The 17,981-nt window shown below is 42.6% G+C and overlaps 1 protein-coding gene across 5 annotated transcripts in view; it reads left to right on the forward strand.

Moving 5' to 3' along the window:
- The first annotated feature begins 683 nt into the window (after window positions 1-683).
- rbm47 (RNA binding motif protein 47) overlaps window positions 684-17,981 on the forward strand; it is a 35,928-nt gene continuing 18,630 nt past the window's right edge. For all 5 annotated transcript variants that reach the window (XM_029259123.1, XM_029259119.1, XM_029259124.1 and 2 more), the window contains exons 1-2: window positions 684-782; window positions 1,042-1,381. The gene's annotated coding sequence lies outside the window, so the exon portion shown is untranslated. The remainder of the gene's footprint in view (window positions 783-1,041; window positions 1,382-17,981) is intronic.

The raw sequence follows: 17,981 nt of genomic DNA on the forward strand, positions 1-17,981 counted from the left end.
GGTCAGTTCCAAGTAGCGTCACACCCAACAGCTGCTTCCAGAAGATTCCATTTTACTGTAGGTAAGGCTTGCATGGGTACTTATAGATACATGATGTCTTGCTTTCTGCTATATAAAGCTGTTCAGATAATACGACTTTTAACATATGCAGGGAAAGTGTGCAGTTCCCCCCATGTGATTATATTTTCTGGTGACTGCTTTAGTAATTGTGTTCTTATCACGCAGAAGACAGGCCTATTCTTTTTTCGCATTATTGTTCAATTACTACGCATGAATAACTGCATTGACATGACAATGTTCATAACTGATATACAGAAGAAAAGATCAGTTTTCAAAAAAGGTCCCTTCAAAAGTGTTTAAAAAAAAAATTGTAATCTTTCATCTAAAGCAAATTCACACTTCGCTTTATTTTTATTTCCTTTATTTTTATAAAGTAAAAAGGATTTTTTTAAACTTTTTTAATGGAATGGATTTTATTCCTCACCTGCGTTCCTCCATACTTAAAGCTCACTGAAGGCAAGGCTCTGCACTGATGGAAAGGTGTAAGAATACACTCCCCGAAACTGACGGAATGCAGGTCTGGCTGGAGTCCAGGTCCGGCTCAGAGCAGCGCAGGATAGCGTTTCCATTGAGAGCTATGGGGAGCCGCCAGTGCGCAGAGAGCCATTCTGGTTTGGCGAGTTCAGGGGCAGGGAGCATACAAAGAGCACGAGCACAGCATTGCGAGAGGAGCGTCGGGAGGAGAAACACGGGAGGAAAGGTCCTCCACCGCCACAGCAGAGGTGCTCTCATTTACTGGAAAACCACCAGCTCTTAATTTAATTTTTGCCTATTTCCAACATTTTATTAGTATGTAGCTGCTGCATATAGACACACACACAAAGCTTTCTAGAATTTTGAGTATCATTTTTAACAGCAAACGTACAACTGGGACCGGAGATTAAGTTAAAGACGTACACAAATCGACCGTCTGTGTGTCTGTGCGTGTGTCTGTAAGCACCCTAAAGGACGTTTCTCCTTTCTTCCCCTTCCTCTACGCAGTGGAATGTGAGGCTCCTGTCAGTGACTGTCAGGTATTTCGCTCCGGCTCCTGACAACTGATCGCTCTTCTCTGCAAGACCCCACGGGGGCTCCCTTTTTCATTTCTCCCCATCTCCGTTGGATGAGACGGTAACCGGAGAGATCCACGCGCGAGTGTGACGGCGAGGGACACAGAGGAGAGATCCTGACTGTGGAGAGCGGAGGGGGCTGGACGTAGGGCCGTGGGGTGGGAAGGGCAGAGCAACATGCACCTGTGCAAGCTTTTTTGCCCTTGCTCCGCTTACTAGACCGCATCACAGACCCTGAGCGGCCAGACGCCACTGCAGCCGCCACTCGCCAGGTAAGGAAGTTTCCATCTCTAAATGCTCACCACGGGCTGGAACTTGTCTGGCAGCCCAGCGGTTGCCTCACCAGCATTGTGCAAGTGGATTTAAAGCCCACACTTTCCCTAGTCACGGGGGCAAGTTTTATCCCAGTGCGTTGGCGGGGGCAAGATGCTGGGTTTGTGTTCGTCAGCAGTGTGTGTTTTTCTCGGTTAGGGACGCCGGCTCCTACAGACAGCCAGGCGCGTCAGTCAAGCTTTCTTCTGAAAGCGAAAGTCAAAAATCTCCAGCTGCATTTTTCTGGGCGCCCTGTTCCTGTGTCTTTGATTCATTTGTTGTTTGGAGAGAAATTCAATGGAATTTAGGCTGCGGTAGCGTAGAGGAATGTCGCATCAACCTGCAGAAGTCAAGGTAGGAAGGCGGGGAAATGTGGTGCTGGAGGTCCGGTTTGACAGGTATGTACAGTGAAGGACACCAGTTCACCTATCTGTCGCGTGCGTGCCTGGAAACGGAAAGACAACAAAGACCAGCTTGAAAAGAGGGACGGAGAGGGACAGGGACTAAAAAAGGAGTCTCAACGTCGGGCTGGAAGTGCAAGGGGGGAGAGTGGTAGCCTTGGATAAAGGGAAGAGCTGTGACATTTCACCAGCGTTCATGTCACACCACATAGACCCTACAGAGCCCAGGATGGAGTTTAAATCCTGACCCTTCTTCCAAACAGAAGGGAATGCGAAGCAGTGATGAAACGCCAGGTGGATCTAGGAGAGCAGCCCAAGAAGCACACACAGTTCACTGTGTGTAGGGACACATTGTGCAGAGGGGACCCAGAACTTGTAGGAACTGCGACGGTGTAGAGTCTGCACTCTGTTTGCACTATGCTATCAGTCATGTGGGAATTAGACACATGCTGGGTGGATGTAAATGGCTGATTGCAAAATTTACATTAGTACATTGCCTAAAGAGCCAATGTGACTCTGACGTTTGACACATGTTGAGTGAAGCTTTTGTATATTCCTCCTCCTAAAGTCAAACTCATACTCAGCTGATCTCTGCTGTTTTGCAGCAAACAGTTCATTATGGTGCTGCTGAATTTGGTCATAGAAGATGCTGGTACTTCTGTCCAGCTTGCTCTGTCCATGTCTCTATAAATGTACTGGTGCCATGGACACAAGTGCAGGAGACCGGAGGTAGGACCCAAGTGCGGGTTTGTTTATTACTTATCCGAAGGGCAAGGCAAGATTCGTGGTGAGGGACGGGCGTGTGTCAATGAGTCAGTGAGCCACTAAGGGATGATCCGAGGTTGTGGTCGAAGGACGAAGTCGTGGTCGAGGTCCGGACGTCAGGGCTTGGGGTGAAGAGACGGTGCTGGGGAAACGAGACAGGAAGACAAGGTAAAGGATGAGATGCCGGTTGTGAAAACAGAGAGGACGGTTGTCTTGGAGAGATTCCACAACCTGGGAGCGGTGGCACGGCTTTTTATATTTGACCCCCCTGATTCCTGCCGGGTGCTACAGACTGCAATGTGGTCGGGGGTGTGATAACTGGCATGTGGGATCATGGCAGATCCAGGGCGATACTTTGCCCTGTTTAAGCTGAGGATGGTTAGAAAAGTCCATCTCATTCATTTACAATTATGGCTGTCACCATATACATAATCGGGCAAATATTTGTGCATTTCTTGAGAATTTATGATGGGCTGTGCAGCTTTATTTATCGGCACTGTTTATTATTTTCAAAAGTACATCGTTCAGAGGCTTTTGCTTTCTGAGTATTCTTCAATCATTTTTTCATTCAAAATAATGGGTTCATTCATAAGGTCTGAAGAACTGAGTGCAGTGCATGTACTGATAACATTTTGTATCCATTTTTTCAACCAAACCCTTTTCACACATTACGAGACATAATTAAAGGTTGGTTGGTGCTCTGGGGACAGAGTGGAATGGCAATGGGCTGAGTGTGATTCCAGATTCCTACTCGGATGAAGAAGAAAAAATAAATACAGGTTGCTGTGACTTCGACCATCTTTCTGTTACGGATCATGGCAAACCTGCATACACAACCTCCACACACTCGCACACGGACACCAGAACACACATAGACAGATCTGTGCAAGGTCATCTTCAAATTTAAAATAGCTCCAGCGGTGTATGGACACATCTCACCGTCATTGTTATAGCCCCACCGCCCCCTTCCAGTTCACCCCATCTCTATCTGACCATAACCTCTCCGTTCCACAGCCCCTTCTTTCAGCACTACCACCTCTTAACCGTACCCATCAGCACAGCGGCCACTCCGAACCAACCCCTCTCAGTCCCTATCAGCATCACTCCGTCTCTCCAGCAACTCAAGGATGGGCTGGGATCAGATGGGACAAGCAGGTGGGGTGGGTGGGCGAGGCCTGGGCGCTGTCAGCACTTGTCTCACTTTCAGTAGTGGGAGCAGCAGGAGCAACATCGATACGGAGAGGGGTGGGAGAGGCAGAGAAGGAAGGAAGTGCCAAGAACAACTCAGCCCAGGCAGGAACAATGGCACACTGCAGCTTCTTTCAACATTGCTCAAAGGAAGAAAAAACTGAGCAAATATTTACTTTCCCTCGATCTGAGGGATCTGACAAGTTTTCTGGTTCTTTCAGAAGAATCTCATGAAGTGGATGTGTGTTGCATTCGGAGACCGGCTCTTTTGGATCCTATAGAGGAAATACGCAGGAATGCAGCCGGTGGCTGACACAGACTTACACTAACAGGCACATGATAAGTCATGTGATCTGCAGACAGGAATAAATCCTCTAGCTACATATATCTACAGTTCCAGGAACTTCCCTCTCTGGCCCTCACGTCGCAACCGCCTGGTCTAGCCGGCTGCTGGAGGCGCATGCTCAGAAATGGTCACGTGGACCAAGGGAGGGCGGGAGGGGGCGTGCCATCACTACAGCTGCAGAGCACTCACTCCCAACCACCGGGCATCAGTCAGTCGTCTTCGCCTTTGTGACTTCTCGGGCAGTTTTGCTCACCCCTGATTTCTCTCACTTCCTGAAGCCATGCTTGGTTTTCTTCAGAGCAGTCTGTGGTGCTGTTATTCTTCTTGCTTGAGTTCATGGACCTCTGGCATTCTGTGTATGTGTCCAGCGGTATCATAGCAACCAGTGGCGTAGTAAAAAACATGGATTTCTACCATGAATGTGGAATGTCCAAGGAGGGATGCAGCTGGTGTCCTTTTGAATAGGACATTTAACCAGAAGGGCTCATATAAAATACCCAGCTGCATACAGAAATTTGTGAGTCATGATAGATTTAAAGTTTAGTTATGTAGCTATGTAGTTATTACAATAATAATAATAAAAATAGTAATAATAATAAGAAGAAGAAGAAGGAAACTCTTAGGATACTGGTTAGCGGTGCTTCCTTTGGATGCAAAGGTTGCTGCTTTGAACCTCATGTACTGATGTAGTACCCTTGAGCAATGCTGTATAAAAGGGTAAGTAATTGTAGATAGCTCAACGTTGTAAGTTGCTTTGGGAGAAAAGTGTCAGACAAACGTAAATGTTATAATAGTAATGCTCTAGATAACCAGTCGCTTACCCAACAAGCAACATCATTTCTTCCCCGTTGCAGTGAAGACTTCCTTGGAATGGAGTCTGACTGTTGTACTTCTCCTTATTAGAAACCTCATACCTGTCCTTAACAATGGACACATTATTCATCTGCACTTTCCTACATAAATGGAGGGTTCTTTTACAAAAGAAAATGTCGGAAAAGGCAGTAACCATCTTTCAACAAAAGGGTCTTTTCTTTTGCTCTAGTTAATGAAGAGGGCCTTATTGGGACAAGGCTAGTTGAGAGCACAGGTCCATTTGCTACGGTGTCCCATGGAATACCACGACACTCTTGCCCCCAGATGGACATTACCGGGCTGCTCTCCAAAGCCATCGCTACAGTCGTATGGAGAGCTTAAAAGTGTTATCTCACCTTTCGAATTCTGCCCTTATTTCTCCATGATCTTTTCCACATGTCACAATGCAGCACTTGTTTGTCCTTTTATCACTGGCAGAATGTCACCCATGTTTTTTTATTTAGGACACAGTGAAGAGGGGATTGCCTGAGACAGCTGTTCCACTGTGGGTGAGGCGATTGGTTGTTTTTCACCTTTGTTATTAAAGGTGAAGGGAGAGATTTCGAACGCTGCCAGTGCCAGGAGAACCTTGAGCGAGTGCACCTCCCTCAGTGCATGCCTGTGTATAATGGGGTCCTTGTGGGGGGGCCAGCCATTTCAGGGGTTATGCAGAAAACCCAGCCAAGAAGTATTTGGCTGCCCCACCTGAGAGTGGAGGGAGACAGACCATGCCCCCATCCTCCACAATCCCTGCCCCCCCCCCCTCCCAGCTGTGTCTCTTTGGCAAGATAGAATTTGCTGGCCCTGAGATAAGGGACTGCTACCTGGACACAAGCAGAACATTGCAGCAAGTTGGACATTTTCAGCCTTTTGTTTTTTCAATTACCAGTTATGCTCTATTAAAAAGAAACCAGATCGTAAATTTTACCTGGTTCCCCATTACCCTGTTTATTTACCCAGTTACTGGTAATTAAGTAAATTTCTTGAGAAAATGTATTTCTCAGAAGCGTTTTTGCAAACTATGCATTTTACTTTTACTGAAGTACGTTTGTAAGGAAAAAATGTACATTTACTCCATTAGATTTTTGTTACCCCCTTCTTGTTACTTTAGAATTTTCCACATTTAGTGTTTTAACTTTCCCTCTTCCAAACCAAACAGATCACTTTTACGGAGAACCATTAGTGACGCCTCCTCGTGGTCAGGTGACTTGTGGATTTCATGCATCCATAACAGATATAACTTTTGAACAGCATGTTAATACCATAAAAGCATTAACATTTCTTTGTGTAATGAGACCAATCAGAGTTTAGAGTTAAGTTCCATCCTGCCATTTTGACAGCCAAGTTTATTCATGTCAGAATTCTGAAGAAACCCTTACTCATTCAATACTGATCCCTACTTGTCCTAAGGCAGGGTCATGGTGGTTGGAGCCACCTGGAGGCTCCCCTGGAATCATAATGCATTAGACCAGGCACAGAGCATCCTGGAAGGGACACGATTTCACTGTAGTCTGAAGAAGCATAAGTTTAATAAGTTTTTTGTATATTATGAGTTGAATTTTGTAAGAATTTGTATAAATTATTAGTTATTTAGTGAATCACTCTGATTTTGTTTATTAGACTATGCTAGCGACATGTTCCAAATTGGGCTATGATTATAACGTGTTCTGTACATGTTAATGGAAACAGTAACTTTACACTACAGATGTTTTCCCTTTAGTACAGTTCCCCCTTGTTATGGAACACTTTGAGTGGGATCAGCAATGTGGTTATGTGTGGGTTATCCTACCTATAACCTATACTGGCTGCAGATTCACCAACACATTGCATTGGAATGCAAGTCTCACAGAAAAAATGTCAAAAGTAGGATGTGGAAGTGACCATGTCTTGTTAACCATTCATTATCAAGGCACTAAGCTCCGTTTTCTTCCTAACGAGACCTTCGGTGTCAACGTTACCAACGGACTCTGACTTAAATAGCTTTAGTTAGACATAGCTAGCTACAAGTAATAGTCTATATGCCATTGCTTGTTGGTGTCCTCAGTGGACCATTGCTTAGACAGATAACTATCAAATCAGCTGGATAGCTAATCTTACTAAGGCAGGTACAGAAAAATAGCAACTGTGACCTTTTATTTGTGCTAATGCTTTTCTCCAAAGTGACTTACAGTGCTAAGGTTACAATCATCCACCCTTTTGTACAGCTGGTTGACTTTCTCTGGAACAATGCAGAGTAAGTACCTTGCTCAAGAGTATTACAGCTGGAGGTAGTGATCAAACCCACAACCTGTGGGTCCGGAGGTAGTAGTGTTAACCACTATGCTACCCACTCTGCCCTGTATTATATGTATTTTAGTCTAGTTGATAATTTTTAATTTTAAGTAGTGCAAACTATTTATTGAAAAGATTATCATTGATAGTGAGTCAGAAGATTAAAATGCCCAAATTGAATCAAAATAACTTGAGAGTTAAGCAGTTTTTGACCTGACTCCTTTTTACCTTTAATGTTGTTAATGTGTTTCTTCTGATTACTGTGGAAAGGGTGTGATTAATCAATAACATTTACACATGTCATGCAGTAGTACCAGGTGAACCAGATCATGTTGAATGCTGCCTTTCCTTTGAGTCTGGGTATGCAAGATGAAACAATGCATTCCAGAATCGTTCAGAACAAACTGTGTAGCATTTATTTTCCATGAGGTTGTAGGTTTAGGTGTGGAGCACTTTCAAGAAGAGACAAACAGGTTTTACCAAAATGTGAGACTGAGCAGGTGGGTGTTTACCAGGTACTGTGCAGGAAGAATTGTGCAAAAATGACTGTGGATAATTATGTACTTGTGAAACAGTAATTTGACATTCATATAGACTTGCTGAGTGGAAGAGCAGAGCTTAAAATTGCCAATTCTATATATGGAATGAAGCTGGGATAGTACCAATTTAACAATATTCTGAAAATTAATTGCTTCAGCTGGCTAACCCACAATAAAAATAGGTAAGAGTTAAAATGACAATAATGCTCCGTTAAGGAACTGGAATAACAAGTGTAGTGTAACATAACACACCACTTTTAAGAATTGTATGTCAGCAGAACTTTGTAAAGCAGAATATTTGCTCAAATGATTAAAAGAATACTTAGAATTAAATGTTAGAGCTAAGAAGATGTATACAATTCAAATAGAGTTATATAAGTGGAAAACAGCATGAATAAATTAGACATTTAGGCAAATTGTTACAATAAAATAGCTGAATTATAAGTATTTTTTATTAGTATCTTATGAGATTAAAACTAGAGAACAATGCAGTAACAATGGAACTGTAATGTACATAAATGTATGAATAAGGAGGCAGAAATTCTGCGCAGCTGAAGTTGTAAAAGAACATCATATACATTTTCTACAAAGTGTCTTACAAAGTTAAGATACTTACAATTATTTACCCATTTGTACAGTTGGGTAATTCTGCTGGAGCAATTTTCAGTGTGTGCACCTTTCTCCAGGGTACTATGGCTAGAGGTGGGATTTGAACCTGTGCCCTTGGGTTAACCACTACACTACCAGCTGTCACCAGAACAAATGGTATAAGCTGAAAAACTGCCCACCCCTACACAGAAAATGTATTATACATAAATGATGCTCTGAGCTGGAACCTTTACCTGCTGTAATGAATCACAACTGAGCGCTTATGATAAATGCAGGATTCTGCATCAGGCTGGATCGGTGCAGGCAGCTATTATCCTCAAAAACATACCATTTTTCCCACTGTCCCCCCATAACCTTGAACTTGTGTTAAGAGACTAAATACCAACTGGGCTCAAGCACATATTAGCTGACGTGGTACAGCAACCGTTTTGTGGTAACATGGCTGTGTATTACCATGTGGAGGCAAGGGTGATGAATCACACAATTTCCTCCCATGGGGAAAGAGCAATTGGTGGTGTAAAACTCTTTAAAAATAAATATTTTAAAGAATTATAACTGCTGTCAGGGAAGTAAAAAGAAAGGGGATGTGATGGAAGGAATCACCCAGACGATACCAAACTACCTTGACCCATGTCTGCGTTCCCCTGTGTTCCTTACAGAGTTAAGCTGTGCTCATAATCCTTTCATCCCTGTCACACTCCTGTGCTGTGTGTAATACACTGTGGAATGTCTCCCTCCTTGGGGACAGGCTGAGGAATGACACACCACCCAGAAGACAGAACAGCGGGAAATCGCAACACGTTGGACACCCCACCAACACCTTCTGAGAGCTTTGCACCCTTTTCAGAAAGCTCACACACACACACACACACACACACACACACACACACACACACACACACACACACATTTTCTGAACCGCTTGTCCCATACGGGGTCGCAGGGAACTGGAGCCTGACCCGGCAACACAGGGCGTAAGGCCAGAGGGGGGAGGGGACACACCCAGGACAGGACGCCAGTCCATCACAAGGCACCCCAAGCAGGACTCGAACCCCAGACCCACCGGAGAGCAGGACCCGGTCCAACCCACTGCGCCACCACACCCCCCTCAGAAAGCCCAGTTTCTGCCAAATATGTAGTGCTTCCTGGCATTTTATCAGAACCATTCCGAACTTTAAACTTTTCCCTTTTAAACTATTTGCATCCACTTGCTAGATTTTGCTTTCTTTTTGATCACAAATTTAGTAGTTTGAGTAGTTCCGTATTTAGTATACTTCAGTATTTTCATTAAGTGCTGTACTTGTTCTCAGAGATGTGACCAAAAGTTGCCTTCGATTGTCCTTACCTGTAGCAGAATGTGCTGTGTCATGAAGCAGGTCGCGCTTTCTGACCTCTCAACATTGCAGGTCTTCGAGGAAAACTCATGTTATTGGGTATAGTTAGTTCCCACTGCTGAACCAGTCTACCAGCTTTTGTGTAGCCCGTCACTTTTTTTCCAGGAAACAACAATCCTATCAGCTCTCCAAAGTTTCTTCGCAAACTTTGTCGTTTGGCCAACACTTGTAGAGCTACAGTAAATGTAGGTGGTGTGTAAATGTAGAACTGCCAGTCTTAACGGGTGTGGAAGAGTAAACTCTTGCCATTTATAGTAAGGGCTTGCAGTCACAAAAGTGGCATCACTGATTTTACACACTGAAAAAGGAATAATTCCCAAAATCACTACATTTAAATTATTTTGATTTATTTTAATCTTTTGTTTGTTTTTGCCATTTACCATTGCTTTTACGTTCAATAACATAACTGAAAATTCAGTATATACTAAGGTTCATAAAGAAATCCTTCTCACAGTCATGTTTACCCATAATATGCAGTACCTAATAAAGGAGGCTCTGGAAAGACATTAACCCACATTTTCCCTTGTTCACATATTTTGACAACATGACAGCTGCAGATGAGGCTTGAAATATTAAACATTTCTACTTATTTTGTCATGGAATAACTTCCAGTAATTCATATGAATTCTACTTAAACCTGTTACCTGACATTGTGAGGAAAGACAGTTCAGGACAGTCAAACTTTGAAAGTGCTGTGAATTATGATATTGACCCAAAGAAGCTGAAAAATCTTGTACTCTGTGGTCATGTGATGTATGGTCTCAAAGTCCTTTGTGGACTGTGGTTTTTTTTTACACACGTGACAATAGTGCAGTAAAAACTCTTACCACAACTGACCGAAGCAGCTGCAGCTCTTGATTCCAGTATGAACTGGTGCAATATATCTTTCTAACCAATCCTTTCTGCTGCCTTTGTCTACATATCTATCAGGGTAAACTATCAAGAGAGGAATTTCTGTGTCAGCCTGTGCCATTTCCTCATTGTTCTTCATTGAGCAATTTTGTGTTTCTTTCCTTATTACTAGCCCCCTGGCGCCCAGAATGTTTGGTTAATGACAGCTCGCTTTGAAGGTGGTCAGTTCCATTGTCAATGTCAACTTGCGCATTGTCTCAGAGTAAGAGAAGAGCATCTAGTTCATGCCCGTTGAAGTTTATGTGCTACAAGTTATTACTTCCTTTTTCGTTGTACAAGGGACAATCCGCAAATGGCACGGTGAAGAAGCTTAGAGGTGTTTGTTTTTAATTTGCTGAAAAATCCAAGGAACTGCTTTGCTTGGGGCTTTTAAATCGTCGGTTGTTTGTGGACGCTATGTAATTCAGGTTAGAGTAGAAACAGAGACCTGAATTTCCAGTTTTTTTGTACGATTGCATTAGGGGGCAAGGGCTCCGTGTTTAGCGTGCAGCTACCCAAGTAGCCATTGTACCTTCACATATGACCTACTCCTACAAGCCGGGAACAGGCTTTGTGATTTTTTTGCAATGCTGCCGTGCCAAAGTGTTTTTATGAACGTGACATATTTACTGTAACCACTGAACCCTAAATGAACCTTCGACCCTTTCGTGGAGATATATAACATGCTAGTTTTATAACGCACTGTTAAACTTGCTTTATTGCTTTCCCATGCGGTCATCAGGGGACTTTTACAACAGCTGTAATGACAATGATTCTCAACTGCAGTTTGCTCACAAACTGCAGCTAAGCGGAAGGTCTCAGTAACAGCAGCAGAGAGGAAGAAAGCTACAGTCCTTTTAATGGTGTCTTTATTTGTTTCCAACACTGTCTTCTAAAGAAAAAAAAATGTATACAAAAAATAACATAAAAAAACTGTAAAATTCCAACAGTATTCTTCTTTATTCCTGATGTTAGCCTTACTGGAAGTAATTATGAACCAGTCAATTTTTCTAATGAATAATGTTTAACGAGTAGCTGTAGGCCAAGCAGTTTTTGCCAGAAATTTAAGTGTTGCATCATATTAAACTGGTGTATTATTTCTTTTGTGTTCTGGTACATGAATCAGATTTATGTCATACCATTTTGTCTTTACTATTGAGACAGCTATTATGGGAACTTGCTGTGACATGCGTCGTGAGGTTAATCTGGCTAGCTCACCTGCAATGTAAAACATGTCATAGTTATCACTGTCATCATTATCATAATGCTCACGTTGCCTTTGTGGGGATGCACAGCCTGTAGAATCCACGTAATCTGACTGCTATTGTCATGCACAGACACAGGGTACAGTTATCCCGGTTCTCCGTATCTCTCACAGAACTGCCATCAGTAGAACCCAGCCGCAATGCAGAGCTCCCATGACTGAGCCCTGGTTAACATGGTACCTGTTGTGCACTTGCTTACTTGCTGTAAGGCCAATGTGACCAAGAAATGCTAGACAGGCGTGGAAATAACCACTGGCCAGACAAGTCTCCCAGACTTGCCTCCTAGAATTGAAGCACTTCAGCTCATCTTGCAGCTTTGCTCTGTCCCCTCAACACACACCATGTCAGCACATATTGCCCTACTGCAGAAGCACTTGCGAAATGAAGACCTACTCTGGCCAGAGGGAGAGTGATGTCTGGTTTGTGTGCTTGTTTCAGGGCCAGAGAGCTAGAAAGGATGTCTGGGAGACATCAGTAGGCTCCAGATGGTCGAGGGGGAAGGAAATAAACCAGAAATGATATTAAAACTAAGACTGCCATGATGGCTAGAACCAGGACCCATAGCCCAAATAATAAAACCAAAATAGACTAGACAGCTTTGACTATCTGCTAAGAATAATTTGTGTAAGTGTTGACCTGCATGTGATATGATGAGCAAAGGGCCAGCGGGGTATGGAATGCGACTGTGTCCTTGAGCACTTTAGGGGAAAAATAACATCCAGTTGGAAACTCATGAGTTTACACAATTTTTGCCACTAAAGAAAAGTCAGCTCCTGGTGAATAACCTTACTCAACCACAGTTACACTACACAGCGCCATGTAGTGTTTATTTACATTTATTTAGCTGATGCTTTTCTCCAAAGCTAAAAATCAGAGTTTTAGCCCTTTGCACAGCACTCTAATTTCTACTGGAGCAATTTTAGAGTATGTAGCTACAGTACATTATTCATGGGTACTACAGCAAGAGGTGGGATTTGAACCTGTGATGGCTAAGTCCAGAAACACACACACATTTTCAGAACTGCTTGTCCCAGACAGGGTTATGGGGAACCAGAGCCTACCCAGTAACACAGGGCATAAGGCCAGAGGGGGAGGGGACACACCCAGGACAGGACACCAGTCCATCGCAAGGCACCCCAAGCGGGACTTGAACCCCAGACCCACCCGCAAGCAGGACTGTGGTCCAACCCACTGCACCACCAAGTCTAGAAACAACAGCTCTTATTACTACACTACAGGCTGCCTGTTAGATAGTAGTTATTAAATGTTGGACAAATACAACAAAGGATATGACACAGCATGCTTAAGTAACATATTAAATTTATTATTTATGTATTCAGGTTAGTGGAGTAAGCTTAAGTGTAAAGAGTTTTGAAATTACAAAGTTATTTACATAGTAAAAATTTATAACTTCTCATTGCTTAACAGATTACATTGTCTCTTGTTTCATTAGCCTCCATTTTTGTCATATTTATATTTGTTCATATTGCTCTTTGATAATGGGGGTGTAGTGACGCCACAGGTTTGGCCAGGTCCTGCTCTCCGGTGGGTCTGGGGTTCGAGTCCTGCTCGGGATGCCTTGTGACAGATTGGCGTCTCATCTGGGGTGTGTCCCGTCTAGCCTTGTGCCCGTGTTGCCGGGTTAGGCTCCAGCTCCGGCTTGCCGTGACCTTGCTCGGGACAAGCGGTTTCAGACAATGTGTGTGTGTGGGTCTTTGATAATGACATGATTTTTGTTTTACACCCAAAACAAGGTAAAGAAGAACCTAACTTCATTCAGTCCATCACCATGTTACTTACGAACAATTCAGAGAAACAGTATTTTTCTGCAACAATACATATTATTGTTTCTTTCAGCTTATCTGGCTCTCTGTAAGCCATTTATATACTTCATGGCTCATTTACCACACTATCTCCAGTGGCAGGGACAACTAACTTTAACAGCAAAAGCCATCCATTTGTTCACTTGTAAAAAGTTCTGTCTTTCTAACATACTGAGTGTAATAAAGCTATAAGAAACACATAGGTCTCTAAGCCATTTATTGCAACTCAGACTCCAACAGCGCATTTTCCCCAACATGTGTACAGAAGAGATTTTTCCACAGTTGAACTTTGAGCAGGGGAGGAATAACACCTCTTCATTGGGGGTAGTAGCCTGGGGAAGTAGCTTGGATTTCTTCTTTTGGAGTAAAGAATTCATTTGGGTTGAAAACAAGTTACACAGCTGTCTTTTCTAGCAACCCCCCCCCCAAATTCTATAGGTTGGCATTGCTTCCAGTCAATTACAGTTACATTTATTTATTTAGCAGAAGCTTTTCTCCAAAGCGACTTCCAATGAACTCTGCGTAGTGTTATTGTTAGTATATAGTGTTATCAATTAAAGAATAGGATTTGGGCTTCTTCTATCATGTTCTCTAACTGATGAAATTCTATTCTTCTTTCTTCTCTACATCTGAAGCTGATGTAGGTCACAGCAACCTCAGTGAAATACTTCAGAGAGACTTTGAGATGTGACAGAAAAACAAAAAAGTGTGGTGCAACTTGCATATGAAATCTGATGTAGCAGAGCCCTCATACTTTTCCTTACACATTCACATTTGTTAGGTTGTTCCAGTCTATGTTAGGACTGAAGGACTGAAGTCTGGACTTGTGACCTCAATGTCTCAGCAGACATTTTTCTTGCATTCTCTGAAACTTGGACCTGGTGGACCTTTCAGCAGATGAGAAACCAGGCCCTGTGGTTGGAGTCCTCTATTAACTAGCGCAGCTGTTAATTTTTCACATGGTTTGCCCCAGCCTCCCTTAGGGTTTGACACCAGTGCTGCAGCAGAGAAAACATCACAACATTATTGAACCTGGAGAAATATTAAAACATGTCAAGACAGCAACACCCAGTTACCAATGTTTTTGTCACACTGGTAGAACAAGAACAGAACACCGGAGCTATGATGGAACTATGATGTCAGTCAAAGAGATTAATCTTACATAATAAACATCTCAGTATTACTATAAATCTGTTTAAACAACATTTCTGGGAAAAAAACCATCTTTGGAGTACAGCGTAATTGTCTTACCCTTTGCTGAAGGTAATATCCAGCAGCATAAATAAGATTGACTGAATGGCTTCTTCTCACCTTAACAGTCTTGTATTCTTAGATTAATGTTTAAACTGGTCAGCAGTTAATGACTTTAGCTTCTACATTTAGCCCAAGGTCAATATTTATTTATTCTTCAGGCTGTTGTTGATATTTTCTCTCTGTTGCTGTGTTTTCACAGAAGTAATTGATCCTGTGTGCATAGTGTATTGTATTTAATTGGTGTTAACCATCAAAATACCTCTTTAATGGTTTCTGTACATTGGCATACTGTAAAGCAGACTCCCATGTTTTCTCGGGTTAAACTAGCCTGAGTTATCGTGTGAGTCAAGGTATGCTGTGTCATGTAAATAAATTCAACAAAAATGTTTGTGTGAATCACTGATGACCACCTTGCTTTAGCCACTGCTTATCACACACACACACACACACTTTCTGACCCGCTTGTCCCATACAGGGTCGCGGGAACCAGAGCCTAACCCGGCAACACAGGGCGTAAGGCCGGAGGGGAAGGGGACACACCCAGGACGGGACGCCAGTCCGTCGCAAGGCACCCCTAGCGGGACTCAAACCCCAGACCCACTGGAGAGCAGGATCTGGTCCAACCCACTGAGCCCCCACGCCCCTCCACTGCTTATCAGTGATGTGATAATATCACTGAAAAATATATACTTAAAATGTTTATGGTGAATCAGTTACTGTTTGCACCCATTGTCTTGTTACATTTGAGCACAGTGCTCCCACTGAGTGCCTTTAGAAAGGGTTGGTCATCATCATCTGGGCTACTGCTTGTCTTATAGCTTGGATGTATTGGTCTAGGTTAATGCATTCATGTGGATAACTGAAGTTTCATTTCCAGTGAAAGGTATAGTGTCTTTATGGAGAAACAAAACATTGCAAATCTTTCTTTAATGCAATCAGTAATATATTGATAAAACTTTCTATGGCTGTTTACATGAGAGTGTGCAATGAAACTGAAAATGATTTTATCCTGAACTTTTAAAATCTTTTGGGTTTGTCACTGTGGAAATTCCCCTATATTTCCATCAATTTTGCTATTACTAATTTATAGAAGAAAGAGTTAACTCTGGAGCAATGGACTGGCATCCCATCCAGGATGTACGCCAGCAACCCTAACCAGGGCATAAAGTTGTGGAATATGAGTGAGAAAGTGACAATTAACTTTGAAACTTACATTATGTCACCTTATCTAGTTAGATAGCTGGAAAATGCCTTTGTCTAAACAAATATTTCAGCCTATATGCAATATACCAACATGAAAGGTACATTTTTTTAATGCAGATCAGACCTTTGAGACAATGTTCCATACATTCAAATGTAACGTAGCAGTATTAAAAAAACATTACCATGTATGTCTCAGTAAATTTTCTGTTTTCAGAAAAAAAAAACTCATATGAAAAAGGCTAAAATGAAAGAAATAAAGTGCTGCAGGCTTCCATTTCTACTGTATGGAGTGCAGCAGTGGCAAAAGTGGAAGTGTCCGATCTCATATTATCAGTGTGTTAACACAAGAGGTTCGGTCAGGGCTCGGTTACCTGGTGAGGGGTCAATTTGTTGCGTGGGCAGAGTTAACCTAATGACAGCTATGTTGGTCTGAGTCAAAAGCAAAATTTTCCCTGTGTTGTCAAAACCCTTTGATTTTTCTTAGTAAACATTGAAGAAAATTGGACACTTGCGTAATATCTTTCAGTAAACACTCACAAACTGTGATTGTTCAAAACTTGCAGTTTTTCTGAGTCTCAACATTTTTTGCGACTTCAATTCAAAGGAGAAGTGCATTCTAATGGAAGCATAGTGTTTGTATGAGGAATGGCACACACAAAGAAGCTATAGTGGAAACTATCTCCCTTCTTTTTTCGTGTGTTCATTTGGGGGGTTGGATACAGATGGAGATGTTTTGTTAAATATTTTATTAAAATACATACTTTTATGGGCCAGAAGACTGGAGACACTGTCTAAGGAACACAAAGAACATGCAGATAGCTCTTAGATTGACTTTTACACATTGTTGTCAATGAACAACCGCAGCTTCCATCCTCAGTCTGCAAGTCATTAATTACTCTTTGCAAACCTCAGAACTTTGCTCTCACCTTCTTTATTAAGGAAGACCAAGGAAGTAAAGGGACAAGGAAAGGGAGGGGTCAGCGTCAAGGAGGTGCTCCACCTCTGAGCACTGTGTAAACAAAGCACCTTTAGCACTTCCAACAGTGGAGTCTACACCACACAGAGGTAGAGGCAGCAAGTCTGGAACAGGGGGAAAGAGGGAGTAGAGCAGTGTCTCCACTAAGCCAGTCGGCCCTGGACCAACCAAGTTTCCCCCAACAAAGTCAAAGGAGCCAGGTGAGAAGAGATCCTCCTGACCTGCATGTGTATTTCTGTCAGTACTGACTGAAGCTGAGTTTAGATGAACAGTCTGTGATATTTACTGGAGTCTGGAGTAGTGTGACTTCAGCTGTGAGGTAAATGCACACTAATATGGCAATGGTGAAAGAGGGGTTTACTATAAATATTGCCCTTAAATAGCATCAGTAGCCAGAGATGGTTCTGCATTAGTACTGACACTAAGACATGGCTAAAACGTTGTAGATCTTCTAAGGAGTTCACTTCAGTTCCACTTGGGTTTGACTGGGTTCCACATCTCCTAATGGTTAAACAACACAAAAAAGGGAACTTATCTAGCAAAGCAAAGCAAAAGGGAGATTTGCCATCACTGAACAAGACTGCGGATAGGAGCCTTTTATAGTGTACCTTCTTTGTACAACACTGTGTGGTGATGGCTATGGGTCAACCCAGAAAGCAGGTGTTTTCCAAACCTCTTGGACATGTATTATTGTAAATAAACTCACTAAAATGGCAGGGTAACATGGGGGCTGCTGGAAGCTGAGACTTGTAAATCTTCTAAACAAGTGCCTAAACCAAAATG

This window comes from Scleropages formosus, chromosome 16 (assembly GCF_900964775.1).
Source record: "Scleropages formosus chromosome 16, fSclFor1.1, whole genome shotgun sequence".
Classification (NCBI taxonomy): domain Eukaryota; kingdom Metazoa; phylum Chordata; class Actinopteri; order Osteoglossiformes; family Osteoglossidae; genus Scleropages; species Scleropages formosus.